The 21,071-nt window shown below is 33.5% G+C and overlaps 1 pseudogene across 1 annotated transcript; it reads right to left on the bottom strand.

The window, feature by feature from the left end:
- Nucleotides 1-7,777: 7,777 nt before the first annotated feature.
- On the bottom strand, nucleotides 7,778-8,451 carry LOC308244034 (proteasome subunit alpha type-2-like; annotated as a pseudogene). The gene has a single exon. The product of its transcript is annotated as a proteasome subunit alpha type-2-like (transcript).
- Between the last annotated feature and the right edge of the window lie 12,620 nt (nucleotides 8,452-21,071).

Genomic DNA, 21,071 nt, shown 5'->3' with positions numbered 1-21,071 from the left:
GTCACTCAGTTTACTTGAATGAAGATCATTCTTTGGCTCATTATTTTCACTTATTAGCTTGAATAAGTTTTCAATGTCCTTATTGTGGACCTTGTGTTATCTCTATAGCTTTCTGTTCTTTTTTTTTTTTTTCAGCAAATGAATAAATGTATGGTTAATTTTGTGTGTAAATTCCAGTACTGCTAATGGAAATTAGTAGCAGAGCATTTGTTGGCCTTAACTTCTAGCAATGATTAGTGAAACGTTTCATTTGTTCTTCAGATTTCAACGCACAGAGCTGAAATGTACTACTTTTATACTTTAAATGCACAGTTAAATAAATTAATGTAGCTTATAACAATGTCTTTTACCCTCTCTAGTGTTGATTCAAAATTTTTGAAAAAACAGTGAATACATGATATAAAATTTTTGAAGGTTTTTTATATGCAAGTCAAAAGAAATAAAAATTATGAAACAATGTTTAAACATTATTCTTACATATTAACCTAGATATGTTTTCTAGTACAAATTTGATTACTTCCAAAGCATAAAATATCCTTTTACTTAGTCGTGCTCAATGGAGAGCTATGCCTGGAAGCACGATTATTTAAGACATGTTGCACTAAGCCTGTCTTAGCACAGAAGATAGGCTTAGAGCAACATGTTGATGACTGTGTATATCACACCAGCAAGAGTTTTGGCAACTCACAGTCCTACTACTACAGGTTCATTATTTACTGCAAGTGCCCCCATTTGGCTCATACTGAAATGAAAGCCTGAGGTAAATATAAGCCTTGGGCCACAGAACCTGCAGGAGACAATAAATGCAATGCTAACAGAAGCAACTGAGAGAGAATCCCCATTCAGCCTGGAAACTTTGTATCATTACAGGATTACATACTTCATATGTGAAACCTCAGTGGCACTTTGACTCTTAAATTTACAAAACATCATGTCTGTGTTAAAGTTGGCCTGAAGGTCACAAAGGTGGTTTTATACACAACAGGTCTTCATAACACTCAGTGTATTCTTTTGAAATTGTTATAGAAAGTATTTGAAAAAAACAATTTGAAAATATTTTGGAAGAATTGTGTAAAGAATTGCATAAAAAGCATAACCTCACTATGCAAAAATAAACAATTGTAATTTTCACATAAGCATATACTTTTGAAAACCTTTACATCTTTTGTCTCTTCATCCTTTTTTTTCTTTGGTAAAATCACAATGGTCACTATTTTGGATAATTAAACTTCTGAACTCTCCAGGATAAGATATATTCCTATTAACATATTTTCAAGGAACATACAAGAGAACTACTCAGAGTTTCATTTTCTTTTCACTTATCTGACATAAAAACTTTAAATCAATTTTGAATCTTAAAAATAAAGATCATGATTGAAATACTATGCACAATTTTGAATAAAAATTACTTTTTATTTTCTTTATAATTCTCATTAACTATTATATAATGTACATCAACAGTATGATTTTATAATCTGTGAGCACACACATCCAGTTAGATAAGATTATACAACTAGCAATAGGACTTTGCATCTTTTTAAAAAAAATATTAGATCAATATTTTATTTCCTGCCTTCTCTATTTCATAGTTGAGGGCAAAAATTATTTTTGCTTAATTGAAACTCCCTGAATATTTTTCTAACATATATTCAGAAAAATTTCCCTTAAGCTAATTATCCTTTTGTACAGTTTCCATATAGTTTTGAAGTTTATTCATTATGTATTTTCACTTGTAGCTCTGCTAACAAGTATACGGTATCACTTCATATCATTACCTGTTATTATATATCTAGGATTAAAATTCTTCAGCAAAATTCAACAAAAATTTAATTAAAGAAAACCAATTATAGGTATATTATGGCATTGCTCTTCTTTTCCTTCTAGGACAGAGAGAAAATTCAACATGGCCGCATATTTCTGCCCTGGTTGATATCTTTCAGGCGATTGAGAACCAACCTCTGCCACACAAGGTCATTTGTTTCTATAGATAAGGTTATATAACGCATGCTCCTTGTATCAGTAATTCTCCAGGAAAAGTACCCCTATTTCACATTTTATTTATGAACTGAGAAATAATCATATATATGATTTAGACTATGACTTCCCTGCTGATTTGAAAACAACATACTATGTTAGAAGGTGAGTTTTATCCATCAGTGACAGGTTATCTGTGACCCAGATCCCCAAGCCATCTCATATGCGCCATCTCAGGATAAGATGAAATTTCAACATCAGAGCCAGGTCTGGCCAATCTATACTTTTGAAGTCTCTTAAAAAACACACACACAAAACTTCCTGATATATTTCTAAAATGCACACACATATACATTTACTTAGGTAAATTGATGTATAGATTGATGACAAACACATTTATTTACCATTATTCCATTCTCTTCATGAACATACTATTCAAAAGGTAAAATAAGGTGAATTATTTGTAGTGTGCTCCATATGTGACCTTTCTTTTCCAGTTATTATTAACTTCCTGTTTATTTCATTTTATTTGCCTTATATTTAGTTTTATTTTATTTGAATCAGTTTTCTCTACCTTCTGATTCTCTCTTTTGATTCTGTTACTTTTGAATGTTATATTTGATTACTCTTACAATGATTTTAATTTTCTTTGTAAATTTTCACTGAGTATTTGCATCATTGATTCAAGTCCTGTTTTATAGCAGCTCTCATTAACTTTTTAAATTATCATTTTGTTCATAATTTTCATTTGTTCTCTTGATTTTTATTTATTGTCATCAGTTACTTCCTCTTCTTTCATTTTGCTTCCTTTTATTATTTGTTAGATTTTTATTACAGTTTAATTTTTTGGTATTACCACTATTATTATTGTTATTCAGCTTTGAATTAGGCTTTTTCTGGACCAGGTATTTCTTATAGTAGTGAGGTACAGCTTTGCTTCAGACCAGCACACATTCTTTTTCCTTCACAGTGGATTTCCTTTTGACACACATATCATTCAGTTCTTTTTCTTACATTTTTCTCAGATGTAAGATATTAGTGGGTTCTGGAATATTTATGTTGCATTTTTCCTTTCTAATCTCTCTTATAACAAACTCCAGTGGTAACATTTTGATTATTTATTCTGCCATGAAATACTTAACTTTATAAACTTGTCATCATCTATAAATTACACAGAAACTTTCTATTTATAATAATAAAAGGCATTAATTTCTACTGATGTCATTGAGTAACTTTCCAAATTGAGTTTAGGCTACAAATTTAAATAATATTTTCTATGTCATATGTTAAGAATAGGTATTATATTTTAACAAATGATTATTCAAACTTTCTCCTGATGATTTTATTAATTTCTTTTACTATTAATATTTTTGATTATATGTAGTACTTTATTCTATCTTACATAAAATTGGTTATTATTTGGCATGACATTTTAATACATTGCTTAGTTATATTTATTCTTGTATTAGGGTCACAAGTTCATTTGTCATATAATTAAGAGGTGCTTAGGAAAAATTATTTTACCTATAATTGTTTTGTTTTGTTTTCACCTAAGTTTCCATCCATTTTCCCAGCCATTGAATAATGTGGAAAATGCATATATTTTTACTTACTTTTGTTAAAGTAAAAACATCTCAGTAGTTTGTTTGCTTAAGTAATTACTCAATTTTGTGGAGAAATTTCCATAAAGCTGTGCCCTCTCTGTAGTACCATTTTTGTGAGGATAGAGTAAAAAGTGCTTTGTGGGCCTGAATTCACTCTTGGTCAACAAGGCCAGATTTGGAAAAAAAGAGCTGGATGGAGACGAGGAAAGACAAGCTAGATTTATTAGGCATCTTTGTGTCTATACATTATCATGTTCATGTTGTAGACTTTCAAAGAGTAAATGGTGTGCCCTCATTTCCTCTCCTAAAATATCACAGAAGTTCCACTTTTGGCCAATCCCAGACAAGAATCATATAAAGAAAAGATTCTGGGAGATATACATGCCACCTTAACTAAGTTAACAAAATGCAATTCAGCAAACTCAGCCTCTTGGTAAATTTGTTATGCATGCACACCTTTTAAACCATATTTACTTCTAAATAAAGAATCGTATTTCTGCTTTACATTATATGAATATCCTGCCTACAATCAAGAATGTGAATTTTATCTTTGAAAGAGGGTTCATAAAGTCACATAGGCCACTTGTTCCATCTATGGATGATGTTTATTTCTTTTGTAGCTGATCTCACCCTTTTTTTTTATGGTTTTAATGGGCAAAGATGGAGATGACTGGAGAGAGAAGTTGACTACATTCCATGGGAAAGGCCATGTTTTCCACCTGGTTTTCAAAATGCTCTTCCGGGAGGTGGCTCTTTAGTGTGCATTTAGATAGGGCATGTGTATCTTTACAATTTCTGTCAATTAAGGGAGGTCAATTCAAATACTTGTTTCCCTAATCACATTTTTATTAATTTTCAAATTGTGATTCATGACCACCATAGCCCCTGCCCATAAATTGTTGTAGATACGTACCTCTGCCTGTCTTTCCTTTCAGGAAAAATGATGTTTTGCTCACTGGGGGTGACATGGTCCAGTTTGGGCAGCTGGATGTACTTTGTTCCTCATATTTCCATGCAAGCTCACACCAGTGCTCCAACGGGATTAACCAGTGTGTCTTTCACTTGGCTTCTAGCTTCCCCTTCTGAACCTTCACTTCCTTATCTACCTCATCTATGTCAGGCTTAATTCCTGTAATAAACCCCTTATTCTATAATATTTAGTGTCTCTCCTTCCCTGAATGAACTCTGACTGAAAAATAATTAAGGCCTAATTTATTTGTACTCTACTCATTCTGTTTTTAAGTGCTTGCAATGATAGCATAATACATGATTGAATAATACTTAAAAATTATTTCTAAATTATATTTAGGTTATCTATAATAGCCTAAATTTGAACATTTAGAAAATATTTCACTTGAAAAACAGGTCTTTAGTAGTAAACAAATATTTTTTTTTATAAATTAACTGCTGAATTTATTTATGTTTTAAAAACATCTTTTATAAAAGTAATAAAACTTTTTTATGAGTCTGATAATATTAACATTTAGCTTCGAATGGTAACTGATGATGTTATCATATTCAAGCACTTCATGTGGTGAAAAACCATTTAATCAGTGTTGATGGTTCAGGAAAAGCAGATCATTGATTCTGTATGATTTTTAGGGACTACTTTTTTACTTAGTTGGTTTACATTTTATTATGTTTTACACATACCTATGTGAAGTCTGTCTTGAATTTTTCTTTATTATTTGTACAATCATTCTCAAGAAAATAGATACAATAAAGTCCTTAATATACTTGAAGGTAATAAATAATATATATTCCTAAGCACATTTTACTTTGATTCTCTTCATAGGTATGCATATGTGTATTTATATATATATATATATATATATATATATATATATATATATATATGTATATATGTAACAGTATATTGAAAAAACATAATTCAAAGTAGCTGCAATGTCATTTTTCGCCTCTTTCCTGCCTTTTCTCTTTCCTTCTCTCCAATGTTCTTTTTAAACTTATTTAGTAGTATATTTTTCCTCTGCCTCTAAATGTAAAGTTAGGAATGGTCATGTCTATTCAGCTCAGTCTTGACTCTTAGAGGGTCCCATAGTTACCTTGAATCTTTTTTCAAATTTTTTGAAAGTCAGAAATCAGAATGTTTGAAGAACATATATGCATAACCCATAGACACAGACAACATTGTGGTGGTGGCCAGAGAAAAGGGGTGGGGTGGGGACTGGGTGGAGTGGGCAAAGAGGAAGAAAAAGAGGACATCTGTAATAGTGTCAACAATAAAGTGAAGAAAAAAAAGAAAGAAATCAGAACGTATGGCCCAAGCTATTAATTTTAATAACTCCAAATTGGGCATTTTTCTGGCTTCTTCAGAAGTTTGCTGCTAGGCTTCTTTCAATGCCTCTAACAAAAGTAATGATCATTTTTGTCCACCAATCATTTCCAGTTTGCCATCCATTAACTTTTGTTTCTCTCTCAGTCTTCCTGCCCACTGGCAAAATTTTTCATGACAAGAATTTATACGTTTTGAGGGCTGCTCTCTCTCTAACGACCTCCCTACCCATACTTTCATGGGAAGCATTCATCCCCTCTACCAGGCGATCTCCAGGGGTGCAAGGTAATTCCAATGCAGGCTTTATTATGCCTCCAAGGGCCTCTTTATCTTTTTGGGTTCTGAGTCAGGCATCATCATGTCATTTTCCCATTGATAGAAAACTCATCTAACAGTTCTAACCTGGCTCCGTAGAATTATCCATCACTCAGCTGACATGAAGCTAATCAGGTGTTCCTCTTTTACTAGATAGGGAAGGGCAGAGGCAATTGAGGTTCATAGAACAAAAATAAATTTCTTCAAAGAATTCTCTACCCAAAGTCTGTTTAAACATTTTTATATTATTAAAGTGGATGAGAGGGTTAAAGATTTATGGAGCCTATTATTAGTGACATTCTTTGAACATCTACATTTTTAGCTGAACAATTGAGTTTGAAATTTTATGTATATTTTCACTTGGTAATTAAGCATAAATAAATTTTAATATTATTTTAAACATAACAGGCATATAAAATTATTTTGATTATAATTTATTCTCTCTGACTTGTCTAGTCTTCCTCAAAAGAGGAAATCAGCATTTCCTTATAACCTAAAATTGTTGAACATTTATGAATATACATGCAATTGTCATGTTTAATATTTTAGTATATCTAATAAAAATAATATAGAAATTACTGTAGTTTTACATTTTAAATCTTATACATAAATGTAGAAATTGACTAAATTTTATTTTGACCCTCTGCTTCTTTTAATTTTTTAAAATTTTTCATTGAGAGTGTTTGATATTTCATTCTTTTTAAAAAAAGTTCTTTATTGATTAAGGTATCACATATTTGTCCTCATCCCTCCATTCCCATCCCAATCCCCTCCCCACGCATGCCCCCACCCCCCTGTTGTCCGTGACCACTGGTTAGGCTTATATGCATGCATACAAGTCCTTTGGTTGACATTCTTAATCTCATAATTTTCATCTCATGCATAAGTAAATAAAATAAATTCTTTATATTTTTAAGATCTTATTGACAAAGGCAATGTTTATTATGTGGTTTTCAATGTTTATTATGTGAGTATAATCAGATAGTTTGAAGAATTTAATCCATTTCAATTGAAAATAGTTCAGAAAGCACAGAAATGTGAGAAAACCATCTTATTCTCACTGTGACTGATTTTCATGGAACAAATCCTTAAACATATTACAGAATCTCAAGCACAGAAATCCAATCTCATAATTTACCAGACATGTTTATTCTGAAGACCCCAATATGTATAGTTTATTCATGAGATATCTCTTTAATATTAGACATATCTGTTTCCTTGCTTTTCATTTCCTTTGAAAGCCCCACAGGAATCATAAACAAATAATGCTTAAAACACAGTCATGCTCATGCTCTTTAATATAGGTTGCACTTTATTTCCTCATTTTTCAGATACCCAAAGAAGAAACCAGTGTGACCCTTATAGATATTTTCTCTTATACATTATCTTATTTTTAATATACTATTTCTTGATAATTCCAATTACCATGGTATTATTTTATCCCTTAATTTTTTTGTGGGGTGGGGGTATTTAACAGTTTATCATTATTGATGTCATTTTAAAAACATTGGTCCATTAAATCATGTAGAAATAAGTATGCAAAAATTTTGCAAACAAAACCTACTGTAAATATGTTTAAGGATAAAGATTAGTAATCCTTAACTTCAGTTGGAGTAAGCCTCCTAAATCCAGCTTCTGGGCAGGTTCCAACTTCTGTTGTATTCTGTCATTCGGACTTCAGAGCTTTCCTGTAGGGTTTATATGGGCTGTATTAATAGCATCTTCCAGTCAGACCTTTGTTTTAGCTCTTCTCAAGGAACGTATTCCCATTCACACAGTTCTGTCCTATTGCTGTGGCTTCCCAGGCAAAGTAAGCTCCAGATGGATCTAACTGAAAAAAAAAAAAAATGGTGGCTCCTCATTCCAACCACAAATTAGTAAAGAAACTCCGAAGGGACAAACACCACCTGACTGGGTATATTCTTGCTTCACAGAAACTGCTCTCTATACCAGCTGAGCTGTGGCAATGGGTTCTTGGGAAACAAGATCATATTGCTCAGCTAGCTTTTCAGCTGTGTGCACAAGCACTCTGTAGTCCGGGTCCGTGCCACTGTACACCGAGCCTATATGTTTATGTGCACATCACTCATCGTACAAAATGGATTTCTGTTCCTTCTCAGTTGCTAATACCACCTCATTTGCAGCTTTAATTCACACCAAAGGGGCTCCTCCAGCTACAGCAGCCAAAGCGTACACAACCTGGACTTATTTACCAGACAGGCTGAATGTAGTCAAAGAAGAGCCATACACTGGCTCTGACATCTTTACCAGAGAGCCAAAGCACGTCCACACACCTGTACACTGCTCCGCTTCTTTATCTCTTAATTCTTGTTTCCCTATCCAGACTTGCCATACTTGACTGCATTTACCTTACTTCAGAGAGCCCATATAAAATGTCAATCCAAACATATCAGTTATTTTAAAACCATTCAAAATAACCTAAAGAGATTTTCTTCCTCCGGTATATCCCCCTAAAACCCATTATTTTTTATTGCAATTAAATTGATTTTTGTATTCTGCCAATCTGATATTATAAATCACTTATGTACAATAAAGCATTTAGTTTTAAATGCAATTCTTGGCTACTGAAATATGAATGACACATCCCTTGTAATACCACCACTTAATTATAGCAGTGCAAGTTGGGAAAACTGTTTAATAAGTATGTGTTAAATAAATTGAACTACTTGACATAAAAATAATTATTGATGACCTTTATTATTTTATTTATTAAGGCTATCATTTTTAAGTAGATTGAAAATTATGTTTTATGTCACTGTTAGTAATTAAAACCACAGTTCTTTCTCATGGCTTGTAAGTCACATAGATATTTTTATATAAAAAAATTGAAATACTTTTCCTGCATATATTTACCACTAAGTCTCAGTAACCACCTTTTTAAATGATCATTTCCAAATTTGTTTAGGCTAGATGGAAAACTCCAGATACTCAGCCATCTCCACATAGATGTTCTTCATAACTATCTAACAGACACATCATAGTCTGATTGCTCCAAGCTGATCTCATCTTCTTCCCACAAAATTTTTTCCTGAGTTTTTAAATTCATGACAAAGAATGCTATCCTCCCTAAAACAGAAGTCTAAGCATCGTCTTAACTAGATTACCAAAACAACTGTCTAACTGAATTTTCTTTCCCTAAAACTCATTATTTGCACTGTAATTAAATTGACTTTTGTATTCTGAAAACCTGATAATTTCCTTGCTTAAAATAAAACAGTCATTGGTCATCAGATACATGCTAACAGTCCAATTGCTATATTGTTTTATGGAACCAGACTAACTCACAATCAGGTTCTAGGTCCTGTATTTGTGTGATTTTGGAAAAAATTACTTACCATCTAGTATCACAGTTTGCTCATATCTGAAAGGGAATGATAATACAAAAACAGTTAAAATGTAAAGTACTTAGCACAGTGGATCATACAAATAAATGTTAGGGGAAAAGTGGTCTATATAGTAGTGGCATGTGTTACAGTATTATTTTTCAGTGGAACAGGTTAGTATCATTTCTGTTATCATCAGATATATCAGCTATCTGTCTTAAATGAGCTTAGAAAAAGAATAACTTCCTTTATATACAGTATTATTTTCTACAGACATACTGAAAGGCACAGCTCAAAAATATTATTGAGGAGATGAAATGAGATAGTGCATGTGAAATTCCCATACAGGCAGTGAGGTAGCCTCCTGCTGTGACATGAATATGAGCAAGCATGTCAAACTCAAAGGCTGACACAGGCCAAATAAACAAGTTTAAGTTTATGTGGGCCTCAAAAAAACAAAAGCTTCAATTTTCGTAGAAACAGAGCTTTATTTCGATAGAGACATGCTGAATACAAAGGGCTGAAATAAATGAGTAATCTTTAACATAAAATAATAGAACATTTTAATAAAAATTAATATTTTTTCTTGAATATTAACTTAGCAGACACTGAATAACTGCACAAATTAATAAGCGTAATGCAAATAAACCTATTTTTCTTGTTCTCTGAAAGCGAAATATTTCCTGTTGTGCACACCAAAGAAGTCAGTACAAGACTAATGACGTGGCAATTGGCTGCTAAAATATTTGTTGCTAGTATTAGTGGAGAGAAATGGTGTGCCTGCGTGTAAGGCGCGTCAGGGAAATGAATGCAACACGATTATAGTAATCAGTCATTAGTGAACATTGTAGTTTGTTATTAATAATTATGTATAACAGGATATTGTAAAAATTAAGTTACGAAATTTTTACTAAAACGTTTCTTACATACCATTATGTTGGCTTGGCCACAAAAATATTCCGTGTGTGTGCATGCGGCCCTGTGGGCTGTGAGTTTGACATGCTTGAATATGAACTTTAAAGACAGAACTTGGTTTTAATTGTTGCCATGCCTGTGAGTCTGGGCTATTAGCTAATCTTTTGAATCACTATAAACTCTTCAGTAAAATGGGACTAAAATATTTTCTAATTAATCAGATAGTATATGTACTATGTCAATTACCAGGGCAAATGCTATTGTAATATACTAGTATATACTTTCATGCTAAAAAAAATACACAAAAGATAAGTCAGAAAAATATTTGTATTGCTATTCAGCAATGCAAAATAAGTGTCTCCTGTATCCAGTGAAGCAAATCAAAGCTATTTCCTTAGGTAATAATGTTTTTGTAAGATGAAATTTACATACTTCAGATATGAAGGGAAATTATGGTCTGTTTAAAATTTAGGATAAATTAAAATTATACTTATTAAAAATAGCCTAATTAAAATTGTTTAAAGAAGAAGCATGTGTCAATATTATTTTAATATTATGTTTTATTCTGTCTTTTATGAACTTTAGCCTACTGGGATGAAACCCTTCATTTCTATAATAAGTATTGAGCATGATCTTTTTTTCTTGGTTCTAGATATTAAGTGTACAATAACTAGAACATTTCCCGCATCACATAAAGTTCACTGTAAATTAGCTTTTCAAAGTTCAATGTTTTGGAAAGTACTTCTCACCAAATAAAATATAATAAAATAAATCTGGCTATAATTTATTCCTCTCAGGCTTTTTTTCTTTCTTAAGAAGAAAAGCTATCGGAGAACTTTAGTACTTCATTTAAAACTGAAATTGTGTGCTAAATTGATTTCTAGGCACTAAGTCAAAATTCTTTTAGATATAAATTATATGGAAAACATAAGAGCTTTCTTGAAAACCATGCCATTATTCTAAGCATTTTTATAAAAGAAAGCTTGTGATTCATACAGGAAAGTTAACTCTCCTTGACAATTTAATTGTCTTGATAGTCCAATGTGTCTAATAATCCTCAAGCATATGTTTGAATTATGAATAATTTAAGTCGCTCAGCAAATCAAGATTTATATATAATCATTAATAGCATAATATTTATAAGCAATTAAATAATTTAACACACTATGATGATGGAGTCACAAATCAAGACTTTTTTTGTTTTTTTCAATCCTCACCCAAAGATATGTTTTACTGATTTTTTAGAGAGAAGAGGAGAAAGAGAGAGAGTGAGAGTGAGAGAGAGAAATATTAATGTATGACAGAAACATTGATCCATTGCCTCCTGTACACGCCCCTACCAGGATTCAAACCCAGAACCTAGGCATGTGCCCTGAACGGGAATTGAACCAGTCACCAGTGTGGTTCAGTTGGTTAGAGAATCTTCAGCATGCATAGTTGCTTGCACAAATCTGTATTATGTTTGTGCACTGGTCAGGCTCAGTTAATTCTATGTTTGAATATTGGGTAGTTCTTCAATTTGGGATGTCCCAAATCATTGAGTGATAACCTTAATACCAGCTTAGATATGAAAAGGGTAAAGGGGGGAATAGATGGTGATAACAGAGGGTTGTAAATGCACAATATAATATACAGATGACATATTGTAGAATTACATACATGAAACGTATATAGTTTTATTAACCAACGTTACCCCCAATAAATTGAATTAAAAATAAATAAATGAAAAAGAAAGGCTCTTGAAAAGAAATGCTCCAAATAATTGAATTTTGAATCAATGTACAGAAATATGTGTTAGGAATTAAGATATTTTGGGGATGTAGAGGTGTGGGCTTTAGAGAGCATTAGGTGACAACAGCCAGCAATTCCCAACATCCCACACATTTCTTTAGCTATTTAACATGAACAGACAGAAGCTATAAATAGAGAAGAGAATAAAGATGGAAGCTGGAAGAGAGATAAGAATAAAAATGGGATGTATTTAAAAGAATTTCTGTCTGAATATGTGGCTACATTTGTTAGGAAAGCATTTTGTAAATTTTATATGTGCTTACAAATAATCTGGAAATCTCTTTAAAATGTAGATCCTGACTCGGTAGGTCTGGACACAGCTTGAGCTACATTTCCAACAGGCTTTGAAAAAATATCAATATAGCTGGTCCCTAGGCCACACTTTTTGAGAGTAACTGTGATGATGATAATAGACCATCCCTATGGCAACATTACTTTTTGGCTTTTTGGGTCAATGGGAAGTTATTAGTGGAAACATCATGGCTATAGACAGTGCCCCTGCCCCATTATTGAAAATAACACCCCTTAGCCTTTTCTATCCTCTGCTATATTTTTCTTAATAAATCATATTTTCTCTGTAATATGTATACATTTTGGGGTTTATTATTTGGTCCTCAAAGTAGAATGTAAGCTCCATAAAAAGAGGGCATTTTGTTGTCCTTATATTTTATTGCTGTACCTCCATTGTCTAGAGTGCTTGACAAATAATACATGTTCAACAGATACTTCTGAATAGTTGAACAAAGGATTGAATGAATAGAAATTGCATTTAGAAACTATCTCCATTTCATGTTACTATTTCTGAGCTTCCAATAATCTATTGCCAGATAATTTTTTTTCCTTTCTAAGAAACTTTATGATGTTAGCATATGAGATATTTCTCTATGGTTCATTTAATCTCAATCTAAATTTGGATTTGGTAAGTTAATTCAACATTTAGAAATAGATTTTTAGTTGCAATAGATAATTATTCTTAAGGTGCATATTTATTTAATTATTTATTTACTTACTACCTTACCTTCATCTAGTCCATATTCCACTCAGAAACTTCTATTGTTTACATAGAGACTAACTCTATTGTATTACTAGTGCTGTGTTTATATCATTCTGCAGTTCTTTTTGGACTCGGATCAATAGAAATCTGACACAGTCATATGAGGCTGAATTTGATCTTTTCCTCAATTATTTCACTGCTGGGCAAGCTGAATTTAGTACCCATCATTTTAAAATGTTTTCATTGGAAATTCTGCAGTGGATGAAGCTCCATGGTAATTCTGACCCTTACTCCCACAGAGTCTCAAGTTTTCACATGTACTCAGCTGCCCTTAGTCTCAATAGTACTTTAATTCAGGAAAATCAGATAAATGGAGTTAAGATGGAAGGAAAAACCAATACTTAGGTCTCTTGTTCCCAGAGATTATCTCTCCATGAATGCTCTTGTCAGATAACTTTGTAATTAAATAACTTCTCTTCAGTATTAAATTACATTGAAACTTGGACTGATTTTACATGTTCGAATTCATCCTTTGTTTTCATACATTTCACGATCCATGACTCTCATTTTTTTTTCAGTCATGGCATCAATATGGAAGTCAATACTTTCTTGCCAAAGTATTAGTATATCTAAATAACAAAAATAACTTTTAGTTATTTTGCATTATATTGTCTAACATGATTATCTTGCCTTCCATTTCCATTTATAACATACATGATAATAATTGCTCTCAAAGGCAATATGATATACCATGATACATTTGTTATTATAATTAGTACTAATGTTTATTTCACATGAGGCCTTTGGCCATAAATCTCATTGTCCTTTTCTAGGATTTCTATCAATTGCTTTATACCAAACACCTATTATTCTGCATTATACTATGGTTATTGTTCTGTGTGAACAGTCTGGTAAGAAAGGTAAAGAAGAGTGCAGAAAGTGGCTAATCACCAGTTAAGTGAGTCTGAGAGCAAAGCTTTAAGATAACTGTACCCTTAGACATGGCCAGTGTTGCTCAGTTGGTTGGGCATCAACCTGTGCACCAAAGGGTTGCCAGTTTGATTCCTGGTCAGGGCACATGCCTGGGGTTGCAGGCTTGATCTTTGGTGGGAGACGTGCAGGAGGCAGCTGATAGATGTTTCATTCTCTGATCACTGTTTTGCTTTCACATCTCCTCTTCCCCGTCCCTCCCTTCTCTCTGTAAAAACCAATTAAAATATTTTTGAATGACTATAGCCTTAATCAACCACTGGACTGAAATTTGTGATGTATCTTGAGTTAGAAGCACACAGCAAAGCTACTCCTGGATTCTGGATTGTGGATTCCTTCATGCTTTAAGCTGCTAAATTTTGGGATAATTTGGTCTTAGCATCAGATAACTAATACACTGTAATGTAAAATTTTGAAAATGTGCAAAGTAATTATATGCATTGTATATTCATACATAAATATTCAGTAATTTTAAAAATTCATGTAAGTTATAGATACTATATTGAGGGTAAAGATCACTCCAATGATATAAAAAATTAATAATTTTAATGGGTTGAGATAATACTGAAAAATAGAATATATGGTAGGCACTAAAATATTTTGTCCTTCTTATTCATTATTTTATTATAGGATTAGAAAAAATCTGAGAAAATTTTCTACCACTACCTTAAAAAAATAATTGCACATGATTTTTCCTGATATCTTTTTCATAATGCTTATATATCAAATATCGAAATATAGTAAAATCATTATAGATGTGCTAATAAGGTAACTAGTAAAGTTAGTTTTATTTAACCCATATTTTGGAAACATAAAGGCAGTTTACAATGTCTTTTTTATTCAGAGCGGGTATCCCACAATGGTACCTCATTTAAGGTGGAGGGATTGAAATAGTGTGATCTTATTTCAACTTACCATTTTGAGTTTTCTCCAGATGGATTTTGAAAGTATTTGACTGTCATTCACACTGACAACAAAATTGCTGCTTGAGATCATGTATATTTTTTCACTCACTTCTTGTTATTTTTGTTATAATCATTATTGTTATTATTTCAGTTATTTGTGAATCATGGTAATACTAACTACCTTTTTTTTTTTCTTTTGAAAATCGCAGGCTTTAAAAATAAATTTTTAGCCGAAACCGGTTTGGCTCAGTGGATAGAGCGTCGGCCTGCAGACTAAAGGGTCCCGGGTTCGATTCCGGTCAAGGGCATGTACCTTGGTTGCGGGCACATCCCCAGTGGGGGGTGTGCAGGAGGCAGCTGATCGATGTTTCTCTCTCATCGATGTTTCTAGCTCTCTATCCCTCTCCATTCCTCTCTGTAAAAAAATCAATAAAATATATTAAAAAAAAATAAATTTTTAAATAGCTTTTTCAAATGTGTAGCAACTATACAGGATGATTTCCACTTAATATAAGGAATTATAATACAGGTAGATAAAATGCATCATAAAATGATGCTTCAGAAATAATAGTAACCTACTAAGTTAAAATACAAATCACTAAGTAAAGACATGTTTGTATTAATATTTTCAATAATTGCACATGGCATTTTTTTTTCTATTTTTCCTTTCCATATTTTGAAAAAAACATACACAAAGCTTATTGCTATATAATATTTCCTTGATAAGTGACAAGAGGATTATCTTGGAAAACCTGGCTAGAATGGTGACCAATCTTGTTTTCTGAAAGTAAAATCAATTGTTTTTAGTGTTTTGTCTAATCTAAATACTAGTACATAATGCTATTTTCTACATTCAGTAGTGTTTGAAGATGAAGTGGGAAATAACTAAACAAATAATTCACATTATTAGGCAGGCACAGTCAGTCATACAAACATTTTGCAATAAAATAATTGTTCAAATGGTCCAATATGACTAAATGTTTATTCTGTGAGAATAAACATGAACCTTCTTTTCTAGAGCATGAAGGGAAACAAAACAAAACAAAGCATTATATTGATTCTTATTGGCTTGACTAAGAGGGTATTTCTCCAAGTGAGGCTGTTAAAGGAGAAGTAAGGGCAAATCTTACATCAATGTTTACTTTCAAGGTAACATTGAGCCTACTTGGCATAATAACTAAGACATAATCTTTCTGATCTCTCCCTTTATTGCCTCACTACAAGTTTTACAGCCATCTCATACCGAATATTTAATTCTCAAGGGATGTAATGCACCATATGACATATCCTTTAGATACTACAGGTCGTTGTATATGTAATATCATTTTTTTTCTTTCACTTAGTCACTTTTCAAAGCTGTGATCTTAAATTTTATATACCCATCATTAACTAAGCCAAAATGAATTACTTTTTAGATGGTGTTTCTGTAGTACTTTCTTTATTATTAACATTTGCTATAACAGTAGGTTTCTTTTTTTTTATTTTTTAAAAACCAATACTTGGCTGTGAGAACCTAGAGGGCAGGAATCTTTTGTCATTTATCTTTTTAACCTTAGCACCTGAAGGAAGGGATACAGCAATATATACCCAGTGTTGACAACCTGTTGAGCCATCAGTAAGGAAAGAAGATGTGAGCTAGACACTGCACAAAATATAGAGTATTAAAGTTTCTAGAGTAGTAAAAAAGTCTTAAGATTTTTAGAGGTTTAATTAGTGAAATTTCATTTCAGGGTGTGACCTTAGTCAATAAGAATAGCTAAAAACTCAATCCATTGGAAAAAAAGCGATATCTAATAAAATGCCATGCTACTTACTGATTAAATTTGATAGAACTAATTAAATCCTCCCCCAATGAAATAGAAATTTATGCAAATATCTGTGATTGAGACACACTGATCACAATGCACATGTTTGCAAGGGAGAATATCCTTAGATTGCTTCAAGTTGGATTGGAGAATGTGGTAACAGAAATATGGTAAATTTAGAAACATAAAAATTATAAGAAGAAAGTTTTTTTACTAAAAACAAGTATATTGAATAATAAATATTATACTTGCTATATTTGGTGGTATCTGACTTCCAAAATGCAACCATTAGAAAAATAATACTTAGGGTAGCATTGTTGATGTCTGTATTATTTAAAAATTAAACAATGGGTTTTACTACATAAGGATACATCCTCATTCTGTGGGAAACAATAAATAGATGATTATTTGAGGACTAATTCAGAGTTATTCTTAACTTTTTTATCTTGTTCTTTGACTATTCTGTTTCCTGATGGCAGGACTTCCTTTGAACTGTTGTGTGTGTGTGTGTGTGTGTGTGTATTTTCTTTTTTAAAATATATTTTTATTGATTGCAGAGAGGGAGGGAGAGGGAGAGAGAAAGTTAGAAGCATCAATTATGAGAGATAGTCATTGATTGGCTGCCTTCTGCATGCCCCTTATTGGGGAATTGAGCCCGGAACCCGGGCGTGTGCCCTTAACTGGAATTAAACCCGGGACTCGTCAGTCCGCAGGCTGATGCTTTATCCTCTGAGCCAAACCAGCTACGGCTGTATTTTCTTTCTTTAATAAAAAATTAAACCCTGAGATAAGTCTTCTATTTATTCCTCATTAATGTTCCCAACTGATTTTGACTTCTTCCTTTAAAGAAATAACCCAAATCATTACCAACAAATTAATCAACCTTCCAACTAAGAGTGATGGGCAACAGAATACTTGAAGTACATTACTCCCCTTTCTGTAATTTTCTACCATTTTGCTTGACATACCTATACCCTCATTCTTAAAAAACTTAGCATATGGCTCACTGTCTTTATTTTCACTAATACTCCTGACTTCATTCTTAGTCATTTCTACATTGACATAAACTGATCTTGACCTTTTCATTTCTCACTTCCTTGGATGCAACCTAGATTTCATTATTGATTACTGAGACTTCTAAACTCCTTCAACACCCAACTTTGTAACCCAATGCATCTTAACTTTTTTTTTCATGTGCCTCAAACAATTCTTTCATAATTGAGATTTTATTGGTTTTGAGGATCAGTACACAGGCATTTCAATTTGTACACAATCCTATATAATAAAAGCCCAGGTGACATTGTGGGATGTAGTCACAAGATGGCCACCACAAGGTGGCAGCCACAAAGGTGGTCACCACAAGATGGCCGGCAGGAGAGGGCAATTGAGGGGACCAGGTCTGCAGGGGAGAGCAGTTGGGGGCGAGATCAGGCCTGCAGGGGAGGACAGTTGGGGGCAAGATCAGGCCTGCAGGGGAGGGCAGTTGGGGGTAACCAGGCCAGCAGGGGAGGGCAGTTGGGGCAATTGGGCTGGCAGAGGAGGGCAATTGGGGGCAATCAGGCTGGCAAGGGAGCAGTTAGGAGTCAATCAGGCCGGCAGGGGAGTGGTTAGGGGTGATCAGGCTGGCAGGCAGAAATGGATAGGGGCAATCAGGCAGGCAGGCAAGCTAGTGGTTAGGAGCCAGCAGTCCGTATTGTGAGAGGGATGTCCGACTGTCGGATGTCCCCCAAAGGGTCCCAGATCGGAGAGGGTACAGTCCAGGCTGAGGGACACCCTCGCCCCCGTGCATGAATTTTGTGCACCAGGCCTCTAGTTCTTAACATACGTACCAAAAATGTAAAGTCATGTAGTTGTGTGCCTTTACAGCTCAAAATTTAGAGGCTAACTTTCCTTAATAGAGTATCAAGTACCAATATCTTCAACTGTTGATACATTGTTACATCAAAGTCCTACTAATCCACAATTTAATATCATATATACTACATAATCAAATTTTCAATCTTTCACAGCATATTGACAAAGTTACTAGGAAAACTGAACTATCACACCAAAGATGTTACTGATGTACACAATTCTGACAGGGAGAGCCAAGAGAAAGGAGTGGTTTTCTTTAGGAAACAATTCTACCAAAAAGTGGATAGAAGTAATTTAAAATGTTCAAGACATAGCAAACACATGACTGACTCCAAATTGCCATTTGGTATGCTTTATATTATAGGATATAAAAACTACCTCCACCTGTGGAATGTTAAGTTGACACCCAAGACAATCAAAATCTCCCATATTCAATATCCCACTATTTTCTGGTTATACCAAAAAATAAACAATCAGCAAATGATTTCAACTCTGGGGAAAAAAAAAAAAGCATTTACACTTAAAAATATGAGATGAGGTGGAATTCCCTCCTTCTTAAAAATGTTTCTAGAGCTACTAAAAAACTTTCACTTACAAAATAGTTGATAAAAATATTCCTCTGGATTGTACAAGAAGGGAGACAGGGAGCACTGATAAGACATGGTATATGACATTAATAAGACTTGGCTTCTTTTTTTCCTGCTTCATCTGGACTCTCCTAATTTTTGGTTTCTCCATTGTCTGTAGGTAGATCTTCTTTAGATTCTTTGGTCTGCTTCCCTTTGCTCCCCTTTTCCATTTCATTTGCATTTTTTTTTTTTTTTTGTCTGCAGATTTATCCTTTCCTGCTGCCATTTTTTTTTTTTTTTTTTTTTTTTTTTTTGCTTTTTTGCACTTTTGCAGGAGCATGTTTGGCTGACAACCTGGCCCACCTCCTCTTGAGCTCCTCCTTGGCTGTCCCTCGCAAGCATGTCAAACTCGCCACCAGCTGGCCGCATGCCTCATGTAAATAAATGAGGCGGGATTGGGCATCATGGCGGCGGGCCTGTGCGTGCTGGGTGCCTGAGGGCCACTGCGCACCTAGTGGCTTGGTGAACCTGGGCGGCCTGGCCACTGCCGCATCTCCTGCCACCCAAGCTGCTCAACTGGTGATCGTATCCTAACTTTTGAGCCCACTTTCTTTAGTATCACATTTGAACACTGATTTGATCTCACCAAGAACACCAATCCATTAAAACTATTTTTACACCATCCAGCATCATTGCGTGTTCTTACTTTTCTTCTTATCCAACATAAGTCGAAAGAATCATCATTATAACGATTCTCTCCTTTAGATATCATTAGCACATTTATATATATATATATATATATATATATATATATATATTTTACATCAGAATAAACCTAAAAAAAAATCCCTTTTAAACTCAACTTTTTAGTTCCTTTGGTAGACAGAATTCTAAAATAAACCTGAATGTCCCTCATGCTGCCTACATGTAGGATTAGGGCCCCTGAATATTACGAGATATATTTCCTATGATTATGATTATTTTATTTTATTTTATTTTATTTTATTTTATTTTATTTTATTTTATTTTATTTTATTTTTTTGGTGCTGAAACCCAGGAACGAACCTCCTATAATTATTAAGTTATATGACAAAAGGGATTTTGCAGATGTAATTATGATCCCTAATCAGGTGACTATGAAGTTAATGAAAATAGGAGATTGTTCTGGGTAGCCTGGTTTAATCAAGTAAACCATTCAAAGAGATAAGAGGTAGTGGTAGATTCTCTTTTATTTAGAATACTAGAGGATCAGTGCATGAAATTTGTGCATGGGGTAGGGGCTCCCTCAGCCCGAGCTGTCTCCTCTCACAGTCTGGGACCCCTCAGGGAATGTTGGGCCTAAACCGGCAGTAGGACATCCCTCTTGCAATTTGGGACGCTGCATGCACAGTGACCATACTTTTCATACAGGTGAAAGACATCTTGCTGTTGTATGGGTAGCTATATTTTTTTGCCCTGATTATAAAAAGTGGTACATAACATGATCCTTCTGAGGCAGTAGTACCATTTTCCCCATCTTATGGGTGGAAAAACTGAAGCAGAGAGAAGTTAAGTGATTGGCTTTGTCACACAGTTATGAGTGTCAGAATCAGAGCTGACCACAAAATGTGCAAGCCAGAGTCCATGCATGCCATCGCTGCATCATCCTGTTTTTTCAGTGTCAGAGTAGCCTTGCCAGATTTTAATTTTTAAATCTAACAGACTGTTCCCAATAC

The sequence above is a fragment of the Plecotus auritus genome (genome assembly GCF_963455305.1).
Source record: "Plecotus auritus genome assembly, chromosome: 3".
Taxonomy (NCBI): Eukaryota; Metazoa; Chordata; class Mammalia; order Chiroptera; family Vespertilionidae; genus Plecotus; species Plecotus auritus.
Note: the sequence above shows the minus strand (reverse complement) of the source record. Positions and strands in the feature narration are given on the sequence as shown.